At 36.5% G+C, this 15,270-nt stretch overlaps 2 non-coding genes across 2 annotated transcripts; both read left to right on the top strand.

The window, feature by feature from the left end:
• The first annotated feature begins 809 nt into the window (after positions 1 to 809).
• TRNAS-UGA (transfer RNA serine (anticodon UGA)) lies at positions 810 to 881 on the top strand. Its single transcript has one exon. It is a non-coding gene; the product is annotated as a tRNA-Ser (tRNA).
• Positions 882 to 5,950: 5,069 nt separating this feature from the next.
• TRNAY-AUA (transfer RNA tyrosine (anticodon AUA)) lies at positions 5,951 to 6,020 on the top strand. Its single transcript has one exon. It is a non-coding gene; the product is annotated as a tRNA-Tyr (tRNA).
• The last annotated feature ends 9,250 nt before the right edge of the window (positions 6,021 to 15,270 follow it).

Below are 15,270 nucleotides of genomic sequence, written 5' to 3'. Positions count from 1 at the left end.
ACCATTATTGTAATTACAATTGTTTATTATCATGAATGTAATTTTTACCATTGTTACTAGTATTGGTAGTGACTGTGTGTGTTTGAGTGTGTATGTGTGTGTGTGTGTGTGTGTGTGTGTGTGTGTGTGTGTGTGTGTGTGTGTGTGTGTGTGTGTGTGTGTGTGCATACATACATACATATAAGGTGAATTGCAGAACAAAAACCTGCACGAATAGACATGCTCATAGACCAATCAATTTCGCTCTCACTAGTTCTCCTTGTGCATTAGACAGCAAATTTGAATGCGTTTAATCCTACAAAATCTAGTCATTCTTATATACATTAAAGTTTTACCACAATCGCTCTTCTGCGTCCATTTGTAGCCACAGAACAATTTACTTTTAGAAAAGGAATGTATAGAGGTGAGAGCCAAGAACAGAGTGGACATGGCGAGGTTGATAATTTTATCTAAATCGATTGGACTGAAGTATGACTGTGATTATAGGCCTATGATAACACATCGCATTAGAATATTTATTTTTATTTTTATCATTTTCCAATCTTTAATATTTTTTAATGCATGGTAAACAGAGAGAATTCTAAGAATGTACACGCCGTATTGCTACAATGGTAATAAAATGCATTATTTAAGAATTATATTTCTTAGATCATTAAAACGAAAATAGATTGCATAGACAACAGAGAGAGAGAGAGAGAAAGAGAGAGAGAGAGAGAGAGAGAGAGAGAGAGAGAGAGAGAGAGAGAGAGAGAGAGAGAGAGAGAGAGAGAGAGAGAGCTTAGTAAAACTAAATTTCTAGAGGAAGATATGAATCCCTGGTGCAGTGGTTAGCACGGTCGCCTTGAAAGCGACAGACTCGGGTTCGATCCCCGACGGAGACTAAGCTTCATTAATTTTTATGCACAAATTTGTCTTAGTTTTTAAATTTGATTACAAACTCATCAACATTTCTATTCCTTCTGGTTGCTTATCTACCTTTATCCTCTTACTTGAAAGTGCATGTATATACTTTGTTTTGTTATCTATATGTTTATACCACACCATTCTCTCTCTCTCTCTTAAATATTGACAAGTCTGATGATGCAATGTCGGCAGGAGAGAGAGAGAGAGAAAGAGAAAGAAATAGAGAGAGAGAGAGAGAGAGAGAGAGAGAGAGAGAGAGAGAGAGAGAGAGAGAGAGAGAGAGAGAGAGAGGAGAGAGAGAGAGAGAGGGAAAGAAAGAGAGAGAAGAAAGGAGATAGAGAGAGGAAGACAGACAAAGAGAGCGAGAGAGAGAGAGAGAGAGAGAGAGAGAGAGAGAGAGAGAGAGAGAGAGAGAGAGAGAGAGAGAGAGAGAGATAGGTAGAGAGAGAGAGAGAGGAGATAGAGAGAGAGAGACAGAGAGAGAGAGAGAGAGAGAGAGAGAGAGAGAGAGAGAGAGGGAGGGAGGGAGAGAGAGAGAAAGAGAGAAGAGAGAGAGAGAGAGAGAGAGAGAGAGAGAGAGAGAGAGAGAGAGAGAATCTGGCACATAAGACAAGTGCACCTCCTTCCTTCCAAAGATCAGAAGCAAAGGAATGCATCAGTTCCAGCCCCACCTGGAGGAAGTACAGTTCTGTCTTACTACAAGTCTTCGAGGAGTTGAAGGAAAACAAAGAATTCTTTCAACCAGAATTTATTATTTGGGAAATCAAAACAAAAAATATTCACGATAGACAATAGACATGACATGACGCATGAGTCAGTTTTTTATTTTTTTATTTTCTTATCTATCTATTTATTTTTATTTATTTATTTATTTTTTTATTATTTTTTTTGGACGTCACAATATCGGCGGGAAATTTGGGGGAAAATCAGGATTTTCATATTTTATAACTTTCCTCGAAATAAAAGTCGGCGGGCCCGCAATTCAAGAAAAAAATTGCTGTGGCCTTATTAGTATTAGTAGTGAGTGTGTGTGTGTGTGTGTGTGTGTGTGTGTGTGTGTGTGTGTGTGTGTGTGTGTGTGTGTGTGTGTGTATGTGTGTGTATGTGTGTGTGTGTGTGTGTGTGTTCAATTGCAAAACACAAATAGACCATTTAAACTCGATTTCATTCTTTCTCCTTTCTCTGCGTGAATCTGTATCCACAAAACAATTAACTTTTAGAAAAGAATTTGTTCAAGGTGAGAGAAGGACGGATGCAGCGTCAGTTGTGAAGGCGCGGGGGCCATTTGTACTTATCGAAGAAAAAACTACAGTAAGCAACAAGGAAACGGCTTGATTAACGTTTGACAACATGTAAAATAGTGACAGGCAAGTATTCCATACCAGTACCGATGTGGAATCATCCTGAACAAATGTAAAATTTCAGTATTGTTTTCCGCGTCTCATGAGGGCAATTTAGAGACAGTCCTTGCGAGGGCGGGGCACCCAGGCCCTGATTTCATCATTATTGGGTATTTTAAAGGAGCCAAGAACAGAGTGGGTATGGCGAGGTTGATAATTTTATCTAAATCGATGGGACTGAAGTATGGCTGTGATTATAGGCCTATGATAACACATCACATTAGAATATTTATGTTTATTTTTATTATTTTCCAGTTTCTACGATTTTTAACCCACGGCAGACATAAATAATTCTAAGAATATACACACTGTATTAATACAACGATAATAAATTATATTATTTAAGAACTATATTAATTAGACCATTAAAGCATAAAACTAGATTGCATAGACTACATTGAGAGAGAGAAAGAGAAACAGAGAGAGTAAGAGAGAGAGAGAGAAGAGAGTAACCTTCATAATCCTTATACATCTATTATACTTCTAAATTTCATTATTAAACATGTTTCCGTGGTGCAGTGGTAAGCATGGTTCACTTTCAATTGACAGACTCGGGTTCGATTCCAGACGGAAACCATATATAATGGGTTTTAAGCACACTCATCAACATTCTCTCTTTTTGGTTGCTTATCTGCCATTATCCTCTTGCAAATTGGCCACGAAAAGTATTCATCCCACAAAAAATTTCGAAAAATGGCTCCTTCCCCCCCCCCTTTCTCCTCTCTCTTCTTCCTTCTTCCCCCCCTCTCTCTCTCCTCCCTCATCTCTTTCTCCTTTTCCCTCCTTCCTCCTCTCACACTTTTATCACCATTATTGTAATTACAATTGTTTATGATCATGAATGTAATTTTTACCATCATTATTAGTATTGGTAGTGACTGTGTGTGTGTGTGTGTGTGTTAATCCTACAAAATCTAGTCATTCTTATATACATTTAAGTTTTATCACAATCGCTCTTCTGCGTCCATTTGTAGCCACAGGACAATTTACTTTTAGAAAAGGAATGTATAGAGGTGAGAGCCAAGAAGAGAGTGGACATGGCGAGGTTGATAATTTTATCTAAATCGATGGGACTGAAGTATGACTGTGATTATAGGCCTATGATAACACATCGCATTAGAATATCTTTATTCTTATCATTTTCCAATTTTTGATACCTTTTAACGTATGGTAAACAGAGATGATTCTAAAAATGTACACACCGTATTGCTACAATGGCAAGGACATGCATTATTTAAAAATTATATCTATTAGATCAGTAAAACATAAAAATAGATTGCATAGACAACAGAGACAGACAGAGAGAGAGAGAGAGAGAGAGAGAGAGAGAGAGAGAGAGAGAGAGAGAGAGAGAGAGAGAGAGAGAGAGAGAGAGAGAGAAAGAAAGAGAAAGAGAGAGAGAGAGAGAGAGAGAGAGAGAGAGAGAGAGAGAGAGAGAGAGAGAGAATAAAGTAACCTCCATAAACACTATGCATATCTTATAAAACTAATTTCCATTTATCTTATATGTCCGTGGTGCAGTGGTTAGCACGGTCGCCTTTAAAGCGACAGACTCGGGTTCGATCCCCGACGGAGACCAAACGGTCTTTTCTTTTTATGAATTTGTTTCAATATCTGAATTTGCTTACACACTCACAAGCATTCTTTTGGTTGCTTATCTGCCATTATCCTCTCACTTGAAAGTGCATTTACATGTTATTTATTTGAAGGTGCTTTAACTAACATAATTATTATTTCTGGCAGAAGTATTATTACTATTATGTCATAATAATTATCATTATCATTACTTTCACTATTTTTGTTGGTTATGCCTAATTTCCATTATTATCATTACCTTAATTATGCTTTCATAACCATTGGTGGCATTATTGTTCTTATTCTAGTTTTTCCTTCATTATCACTTTCTTCTTACTGCAGTGGTTCAAATATTATTTTAGAATCTCTTTCTTTCTCCTTCTCCCCCTCTCCCCCATCTCTTTCTCCTTTTCCTTCCTCCTCTCACCCATTCTCTTTCTTTCTTTAACTGCTATGGTTATTTTTACTTGCAGCAGTATTATCATCATAACCAATATCATATAATATATATTTTTTCACTATAACTGCAATTACATTTTCCTTTTTTATTATCATGAATCTAATTATCTTTACCATCATGATTAGTATTAGTAGTGTATGTGTGTTGATGAGAGACACTGACATAAAGACATAAATTCACCCAATACATGTAGCATAACCTACATAAGCACTATACAAATAAAACTTAATTTCACACTTATTGTATGTCTCTGTGATATAGCGGGTAGGACAGTCGCCTTGAAAGCGACAGACTCGGGTTCGATTCCCGACGGAGACTAAATAGATGTTTTTACTTTTGTGAAATAGGAATGAAATGCACGGAATCAGTCGCTATGTTCTCTCATGCAGGTGAGGTCAGGTTCTGATTGGTTCCTTGGGGGGCTGACCGTATAATAACATATTTATTTTTATTATTTTCCAGTTTCTACCATTTATAACCCACGGCAGACATAAATAATTTTAAGAGGATACACACTGTTTTGCTACAGCAATAATAAATTACATTATTTGAGAACAATATTAATTAGGTTAAAGCATAGAAATAGATTGCATAAACTATATTGAGAGAGAGAAAGAGAGAGAACGAGAGAATGAGAGAGAGAGAGAGAGAGAGAGAAACAACACATGAATTCACATATAGGACATGTAGAGTAACCTTCATAAAAATTATTCAATTATAATACATCTCAATTGCATATGTATATCCATCTTAATAACATTTATATGTCTCCGTGGTGTAGTGGTTAGCACGGTCGCCTTTAAAGCGACAGACTCGGGTTCGATTCCAGACGGAAACCAAACCACTCATCCTTTTAAGCACAAGTTTGTTTTGATTCTAAATTTCCTGACACACTCATCAACATTTCCATCTTTCTGGTTGCTTATCTGCCATTATCCTCTTGCAAATTGGCCTCGAAAAGTATTCATCCCACAAAAATTTGAATTTCGAAAAATGGCTCCTTTCTCTCCCTCTCCTTCCCCCCCCCCCTTTCTCCTCTCTCTTCTTCCTTCGCCAACACACGGATTTATCAGGTCTATCATGATAATTATGATTATAAAGATAACTATCGATATTTCTGTACCCCCCCTCTCTCTCTCTCCTCCCCCATCTCTTTCTCATCTTCCCTCCTCCTCTCACACTTTTATCACCAATATTGTAATTACATATTTTTATTATCATGAATGTAAGTTTTACCATTATCATTAGTATTGGTAGTAACTGTGTGTGTGTGTGTGTGTGAGTGTGTGTGTGTGTGTGTGCGTGTGTGTGTGTGTGTGCATACATAATTCTAAGAATGTATACACCATATTGCTACAATGGTAATAAAATGAATTATTTAAGAATTATGTTTATTAAATTATATTTATTAGATCAGTAAAACATAAAAATAGATTGCATAGACAACATTGAGAGAGAGAGAGAGAGAGAGAGAGAGAGAGAGAGAGAGAGAGAGAGAGAGAGAGAGAGAGAGAGAGAGAGAGAGAGAGAGAGAGAGAGAGAGAGAGAGAAAGTAACCTACATAAATAGTATGCAAAGCTAATAAAACTAAATTTCCTCTTTTATCTTAACTGTCCGTAGTGCAGTGGTTAGCACGGTCGTCTATAAAACGACAGACTCGGGTTCGATTCCCGACGGAGACCACATCGATTGTGATTTTATGAATTTGTTTCAATATATAAATTTGCTTACACACTCACAAACATTCTTTTGGTTGCTTATCTGCCATTATCCTCTCACTTGAAAGTGCATTTATATGTTATTTATTTGAAGGCGCGGGGGCCATTTGTACTTATTGAAGAAGAAACTACAGTAAGCAACAAGGAAACGGCTTGATTAACGTTTGACAACATGTAAAATAGTGACAGGCAAGTATTCCATACCAGTACCGATGTGGAATCATCCTGAACAAATGTAAAATTTCAGTATTGTTTTCCGCGTCTCATGAGGGCAATTTAGAGACAGTCCTTGCGAGGGCGGGGCACCCAGGCCCTGATTTTATTTATTGGGTATTTTAAAGGAGCCAAGAACAGAGTGGATATGGCGAGGTTGATAATTTTATCTAAATCGATGGGACTGAATTATTATTTTCCAGTTTCTATTAATTTTAACCCATGGTAGACACAGATAAATCTAAGAATGTACACTCCATATTGCTACAATGATAATAGAATGTATTATCTAAGAATTCTATTATTAAATCATTAAAGCATAAAATTAAATTACATAGACTACATTGCGAGAGAGAAAGAGAGAGAGAAACAAATAACGCATGAATTCAAATATATAGCATAACCTACATGAGCACAATGTAAATTTAGTGAAACCAAATCTATAAAGCATGTCATGTCTCCGTGGTGCAGTGGTTAGCATGGTCGCCTTTAAACCGACAGACTCGGGTTCAATTCCCAACGGAGACTATGTCCGTTGCTTTTTATGCACGAATTTGTTTTAATTTCTATATTTGCTTACAAACTCATCAACATTTCTTTGCTTATCTGCCTTTATCCTCAACGATAATAAATTATATTATTTAAGAACTATATTAAGTAGACCATTAAAGCATAAAACTAGATTGCATAGACTACATTGAGAGAGAGAAAGAGAGAGAGAGAGAGAAACAGAGAGAGTTAGCGAGAGAAAAAAAGAGTAACCTTCATAATCATTATAATTTTATTATACTTGTAAATTACAGTATTAAACATGTCTCCGTGGTGCAGTGGTAAGCATGGTTGACTTTAAATTGACAGACTCGGGTTCGATTCCAGACGGAAACCATATACATTGTGTTTTAAGCACACTCATCAACATTATCTCTTTTTTGTTGCTTATCTGCCATTGTCCTCTTGCAAATTGGCCACGAAAATTATTCATCCCACACAAAATTGAATTTCGAAAAATGCCTCCTCCCTCCCCTTTCTCCTCTCTTTTCTTCCTTCTTCCCCCCCTCTCTCTCTCCTCCCCCATCTCTTTCTTCTTTTCCCTCCTCCTCTCACACTTTTATCACCATTATTGTAATTACAATTGTTTATGATCATGAATGTAATTTTTACCATTATTATTAGTATTGGTAGTGACTGTGTGTGTGTGTGTGCGTGTGCGTGTGCGTGTGCGTGTGCGTGTGCGTGTGCGTGTGCGTGTGCGTGTGCGTGTGCGTGTGCGTGTGCGCGTGTGTGTGTGTGTGTGTGTGTGTGCGTGAGTGCGCATACATACATACATATAAGGTGAATTGCAAAACAAAAACATGCACGAATAGACATGCACATAGACCACTCAATTTCGCTGTCACTAGTTCTCCTTGTGCATTAGACAGCAAATTTGAATGCGTTTAATCCTACAAAATCTAGTCATTCTTATATACATTAAAGTTTTATCACAATCGCTCTTCTGCGTCCATTTGTAGCCACGGAACAATTTACTTTTAGAAAAGGAATGTATAGAGGTGAGAGCCAAGAAGAGAGTGGACATGGCGAGGCTGATAATTTTATCTGAATCGATGGGACTGAAGTATGACTGTGATTATAGGCCTATGATAACATCGCATTAGAATATTTATTTTTATTTTGATTATTTTCCAATTTCTAATAACTTTTAGCGCATGGTACACAGAGATAATTCTACGAATGTACACACCGTATTGCTACAATGGCAAGGACATGCATTATTTAAGAATTATATCTATTAGATCAGTAAAACATGAAAATAGATTGCATAGACAACAGAGAGAGAGAGAGAGAGAGAGAGAGAGAGAGAGAGAGAGAGAGAGAGAAAGAGAAAGAGAAAGAGAAAGAGAAAGAGAAAGAGAAAGAGAAAGAGAAAGAGAAAGAGAAAGAGAAAGAGAAAGAGAGAGAGAGAGAGAGAGAGAGAGAGAGAGAGAGAGAGAGAGAGAGAGAGAATCCCCAGCACCAAAATAAGACAAGTGCACCTCCTACCTTCCAAAGATCAGAAGCAAAGGAATGCATCAGTTCCAGCCCCACCTGGAGGAAGTACAGTTCTGTCTTACTACAAGTCTTCGAGGAGTTGAAGGAAAACAAAGAATTCTTTCAACCAGAATCTATTATTTGGGAAATCAAAATCAAAAATATTCACGATAGACAATAGACAAGACATGGCGTATGAGAGTCAATTATCTTATTATCGTTTTAGGGACGGGAGAAACAATACCATGCACAATAAATCATGAAAAAATATTGCTATATATTTTTTGTTCTTTTTCGCGGACGTCACAATATCGGCGGGAAATCTGGAAAAAAAAATCAGGATTTCCATTTTTTTCCTGGACATAAAAGTCGGCGGACCCGCTATTTAGGGGAAAAAAATACTGTGGCCTTATTAGTATTATTAGTGTGTGTGTGGGTGTCTCTGTGTGTGTGCGTGTGTGTGTGTGAGTGTGAGTGTGTGTGTGTGTGTGTGTGTGTGTGTGTGTGTGTGTGTGTGTGTGTGTGTGTGTGTGTGTGTGTGTGTGTGTGTGTGTGTGTGTGTGTGTGTGTGTGTGTGTGTGTGTGTTCAATTGCAAAACACAAATAAACCATTTAATCTCGATTTCATTCTTTCTCCTTGCCTACTAGATATTCATCAAATATTTTATATTCATAGCAAATTTGAATAAGTTTAATCCTAAATTATCAATATCACAATCATTTGTCTTCTCTGCGTGACTTTGTAGCCACAGAACAATTCACTTTTAGAAAAGAATTTGTTAAAGGTGAGAGAAGGACGGATGCAGCGTCAGTTGTGAAGGCGCGGGGGCCATTTGTACTTATTGAAGGAAAAACTACAGTAAGCAACAAGGAAACGGCTTGATTAACGTTTGACAACATGTAAAATAGTGACAGGCAAGTATTCCATACCAGTACCGATGTGGAATCATCCTGAACAAATGTAAAATTTCAGTATTGTTTTCCGCGTCTCATGAGGGCAATTTAGAGACAGTCCTTGCGAGGGCGGGGCACCCAAGCCCTGATTTCATTATTATTGGGTATTTTAAAGGAGCCAAGAACAGAGTGGATATGGCGAGGTTGATAATTTTATCTAAATCGATGGGAATGAAGTACGAGTGTGATTATAGGCGTATTATAACACATCACATTAGAATATTTATGTTTATTTTTATTATTTTCCAGTTTCTACGATTTTTAACCCACATCAGACATAAATAATTCTAAGAATATACACACTGTATTGATACAACGATAATAAATTATATTATTTAAGAACTATATTAATTAGACCATTAAAGCATAAAACTAGATTGCATAGACTACATTGAGAGAGAGAAAGAGAGAGAGAAAGAGAAACAGAGTAAGAGAGAGAGAGAAAAAGAGAGTAACCTTCATAATCATTATACATTTATTTTACTTATAAAATACAGTATTAAACATGTCTCCGTGGTGCAGTGGTAAGCATGGTTGACTTTAAATTGACAGACTCGGGTTCGATTCCAGACGGAAACCAAATAGTGCGACTTTTAAGCACACTCATCAACATTATCTCTTTTTGGTTGCTTATCTGCCATTATCCTCTTGCAAATTGGCCAAGATAAGTATTCATCCCACAAAAATTTGAATTTCGAAAAATGGCTCCTCCCCCCCCCCTTTTCTCCTCTCTCTTCTTTCCTCCCCCCTCTCTCTCTCCTCTCCCATCTCTTTCTCCTTTTCCCTCCTCTCACACTTTTATCACCATTATTGTAATTTCATTTATTTATGATCATGAATGTAATTTTTACCATCATTATTAGTATTGGTAGTGACTGTGTGTGTGTGTGTGTGTGTGTGTGTGTGTGTGTGTGTGTGTGTGTGTGTGTGTGTGTGTGTGTGTGTGTGTGTGTGTGTGTGTGTGTGTGTGTGTGCATACATACATATATATAAAATGAATTGCAAAACAAAAACCTGCACGAATAGACATGCACATAGACCACTCAATTTCGCTCTCACTAGTTCTCCTTGTGCATTAGACAGCAAATTCGAATGCGTTTAATCCTACAAAATCTAGTCATTCTTATATACATTAAAGTTTTATCACAATTGCTCTTCTGCGTCCATTTGTAGCCACAGAACAATTTACTTTTAGAAAAGGAATGTATAGAGGTGAGAGCCAAGAAGAGAGTGGACATGGCGAGGTTGATAATTTTATCTAAATCGATGGGACTGAAGTATGACTGTGATTATAGGCCTATGATAACACATCGCATTAGAATATTTATTTTTATTTTTATAATTTTCCAATTTCTAATAACTTTTAACGTATGGTAAACAGAGATAATTCTAAGAATGTACACACCGTATTGCCACAATGGTAATAAAATGCATTATTTGAGAATCATATTTATTAGATCAGTAAAACATATAAATAGATTGCATAGACATTGAGAGAGAGAGAGAGAGAGAGAGAGAGACAGACAGACAGACAGACATAAAGTAACCTCCATAAACACATAAACACTATCCACATCTAATAAAAGTAACTTCCTAGATAACTAATGTGTCCGTAGTGCAGTGGTTAGCACGGTTGCCTTTAAAACGACAGACTCGGGTTCGATCCCCGATGGAGACCACTTCCATTGCTGTTTTATGAATTTGTTTCAATATCTAAATTTGCTTACACACTCACAAGCATTCTTTTGGTTGCTTATCTGCCATTATCCTCTCACTTGAAAGTGCATTTATATGTTATTTATTTGAAGGTGCTTTAACTATAATTATTATTTCTGGCAGAAGTATTATTACTATTATGTCATAATAATCATCATTATCATTACTTTCACTATTTATAATTTCCATTTTTATCATTACCTTAATTATGCTTTCATAACCATTGGTGACAATTGTACCACCATCATCATTACTCTTCTTATTCTAGTTTTTATCTTCATTATCACTTTATTCTTACTGCACTGGTTCTAATATTATTTTAGAATCTCTCTTTCTCCTTCTCCCCCTCTCCTCCATCTCTTTCTCCTTTTCCTTCCTCTTCTCATCCATTCTCTTTCTTTCTTTAACAGCTCTGGTTGTTTTTACCGGCAGCAGTATTATCATCATAACCAATATCATGTAATCATTTTTTTCACTATAATTGTAATTACAATTGTTTAATATCATGAATGCAATTATCTTTACCATCATTATTAGTATTAGTGTGTTGATGAGAGACAGACATAAAAACACATGAATTGAGACACAAAGACATGAATTCACCTAATACATGTAGCATAACCTACATAAGCACTATGCAAATCAAATAAAACTTAATTTCACACTTATTGTATGTCTCTGTGATATAGCGGGTAGGACAGTCGCCTTTAAAGCGACAGACTCGGGTTCGATTCCCGACGGAGACTAGATCTTCAGAATTTTTACTTCTATGCACGAATTCGTTTTACTCTAAATTTGCATAAATGGAAGATTTCCGTTTTTCTTTCTGGTTGTTTTCTGCCTCTATTCTCTTACCTTACATTTATTATCTATCAATTATTTTCTTATATATATATATATATATATATATATATATATATATATATATATATATATATATATATATATATATATATATATATATATATATATATATTCATTTTGGTATTTTTTGCTGATCTGTTTACGCTCATCTGTGTGTGAAAGAGAGAAAGAAAGACTGAAAGAGAGAGAGAGAGAACGAAAGAGAGAAAGAGAGATAGTTATTAACCAATATATCCCACTTTTTTACTTTCATCGATTTTCTTAAATTTCATAACTATTAGTAATCTTAATGTTTTTCCACAATACTTTCCCATAACCGAATGCGACGATTTTGGCCCCCATGGATCTCTCTCATCCTCTCGTACACATATATACGTAGAAATGACGCCACGGAACACCCCCATCATACCCCATTCTATGCCCCAATATTCGGAGAGGGCATTCAGGGTACCAGGGAAAGTGCGGGTGAAATGGGCATGAAATGCACGGAATCAGTCGCTATGTTCTCTCATGCAGGTGAGGTCAGGTTCTGATTGGTTCCTTGGGGGGCTGACCGTGTAATAGCATCGGAATATTCATATTTATTTCTATTATTTTCCAGTTTCTACCATTTATAACCCACGGCAGACATAAATAATTTTAAGAGGATACAAGCTGCATTGCTACAGCAATAAAAAAAATATTATTTGAGAACAATATTGATTAGATCATTAAAGCATAGAAATAGTTGCATAAACTACATTGAGAGAGAGAAAGAGAGAGAGAGAGAGAGAGAGAGAAACAACACATGAATTCACATATAGGACATGTAGAGTAACCTTCATAAAAATTATTCAATTATAATACATCTGAATTGCATATGTATATCCATCTTAATAATTTATTTTTATGTCTCAGTGGTACAGTGGTTAGCACGGTCGCCTTTAAAGCGACAGACTCGGGTTCGATTCCAGACGGAAACCATACCAGGGAATGTTTTAACCACGAATTTGATTTAATTCTAAATTTCCTGACACACTCATCAACATTTCCATCTTTCTGGTTGCTTATCTGCCATTATCCTCTTGCAAATTGGCCTCGAAAAGTATTCATCCCACGAAAATTTGAATTTCGAAAAATGGCTCTTTTCTCTCCCTCTCCTTCCCCCCCCCCTTCTCCTCTCTCTTCTTCCCTCGCTAACACACTCTCTCTCGATATCTCTGTAACCCCCCCCCCCCCCGCCCCTACTCTCCCTCCTCCCCCATCTTTCTCATTTTCCCTCCTCCTCTCACACTTTTATCCCCATTATTGTAATTACATTTTTTTTACTATCATGAATGTAATATTTACCATCATTATTAGTATTGGTAGTGACTGTGTGTGTGTGTGTGTGTGTGCATACGTACATACATATAAGGTGAATTGCAAAACAAAAACATACACGAATAGACATGCACATAGACCACTCAATTTCGCTCTCACTAGTTCTCCTTGTGCATTAGACAGCAAATTTGAATGCGTTTAATCCTACAAAATCTAATAATCTTATATACATTTAAGTTTTATCACAATCGCTCTTCTGCGTCCATTTGTAGCCACAGAACAATTTACTTTTAGAAAAGGAATGTATAGAGGTGAGAGCCAAGAAGAGAGTGGACATGGCGAGGTTGATAATTTTATCTAAATCGATGGGACTGAAGTATGACTGTGATTATAGGCCTATGATAACACATCGCATTGGAATATTTATTTTTATTTTTATCATTTTCCAATCTTATTGGAAATTCTACGAATGTACACACCGTATTGCTACAATGGCAAGGACATGCATGATTTAAGAATTATATCTATTAGATCAGTAAAACATCACAATAGGTTGCATAGACAACGGAGAGAGAGAGAGAGAGAGATAGATAGAGAGAGAGAGAGAGAGAGAGAGAGAGAGAGAGAGAGAGAGAGAGAGAGAGAGAGAGAGAGAGAGAGAGAGAGAGAATGAGAATGAGAATAACCTACATTAACAACCTAATAAAACTCAAATTTCTTAATCTTAAGTATCTGTAGTGCAGTGGCTAGCACGGTCGCCTTTAAAGCGACAGACTCGGGTTCGATCCCCGACGGAGACCACCTGGCACCAATTTTATGAATTTGTTTCAATATATACATTTTCTTACGCACTCACAAACATTCTTTTGGTTGCTTATCTTCTATTATCCTCTTACTTGAAAGTTGATTTATATATATTATAAATTTATATTTATATCTGTTTATGCTACACTATTTTTTTTTTTTTTTTTTTAATAGAGGACAACTCTGATGATGAAATGTCGGCAGGAGGAGAGAGAGAGAGAGAGAGAGAGAGAGAGAGAGAGAGAGAGAGAGAGAGAGAGAGAGAGAGAGAGAGAGAGAGAGAGAGAGAGAGAGAGAGAGAGCGAGAGAGCGAGAGAGAGAGAGAGAGAGAGAGAGAGAGAGAGAGAGAGAGAGAGAGAGAGAGAGAGAGAGAAAGAGAGAGAGAATCCCCAGCACCAAAATAAGACAAGTGCACCTCCTACCTTCCAAAGATCAGAAGCAAAGGAATGCATCAGTTCCAGCCCCACCTGGAGGAAGTACAGTTCTGTCTTACTACAAGTCTTCGAGGAGTTGAATGAAAACAAAGAATTCTTTCAACCAGAATTTATTATTTAGGAAATCAAAATCAAAAATATTCACGATAGACAATAGACATGACATGACGCATGAGAGTCAGGTATTTCCGCCAACTATCTTTTATTATTGTTTTGGGGACGGGAGAAAAGATACCATACACAATGAATAATAAAAAAAATATTTCTATTTCACTTTTTCGCGGTCATAATATCGGCGGGAAATGGGAAAAAATCAGGTTTTCCATTATTTTTTCCTGGAAATAAAAGTCGGCGGGCCAGCTATTAAATAAAAAATACAAAAAATGCTGTGGCCTTATTAGTATTAATAGTGTGTGTGTGTGTGGGGAGGGGGGGTCTGTGTGTGTGTACGTGTGTGTGTGTGTGTGTGTGTGTGTGCGTGTGTGTGCGTGTGTGGGTGTATTCAATTGCAAAACACAAATAGACCATTTAATCTCGATTTCATTCTTTCTCCTTGCCCACGAGATATTCATCAAATATTATATATATTCATAGTAAATTTGAATAAGTTTAATCCTAAATTATCAATGTCAAGCCCTGATTTTATCATTAGTGGGTATTTTAAAGGAGCCAAGAACAGAGTGGATATGGCGAGGTTGATAATTTTATCTAAATCGATGGGACTGAAGTATGACTGTGATTATAGGCCTATGATAACATCACATTAGAATATTTATGTTTATTTTTATTATTTTCCAGTTTCTACGATTTTTAACCCACGGCAGACATAAATAATTCTAAGAATATACACACTGTATTGATACAACGATAATAAATTTTATTATTTAAGAACTATATTA

This window comes from Penaeus vannamei, chromosome 8, assembly GCF_042767895.1.
Source record: "Penaeus vannamei isolate JL-2024 chromosome 8, ASM4276789v1, whole genome shotgun sequence".
Classification (NCBI taxonomy): Eukaryota; Metazoa; Arthropoda; class Malacostraca; order Decapoda; family Penaeidae; genus Penaeus; species Penaeus vannamei.
The sequence above is the reverse complement of the archived record's forward strand: the minus strand, read 5'-3'. Positions and strand labels throughout refer to the sequence as shown.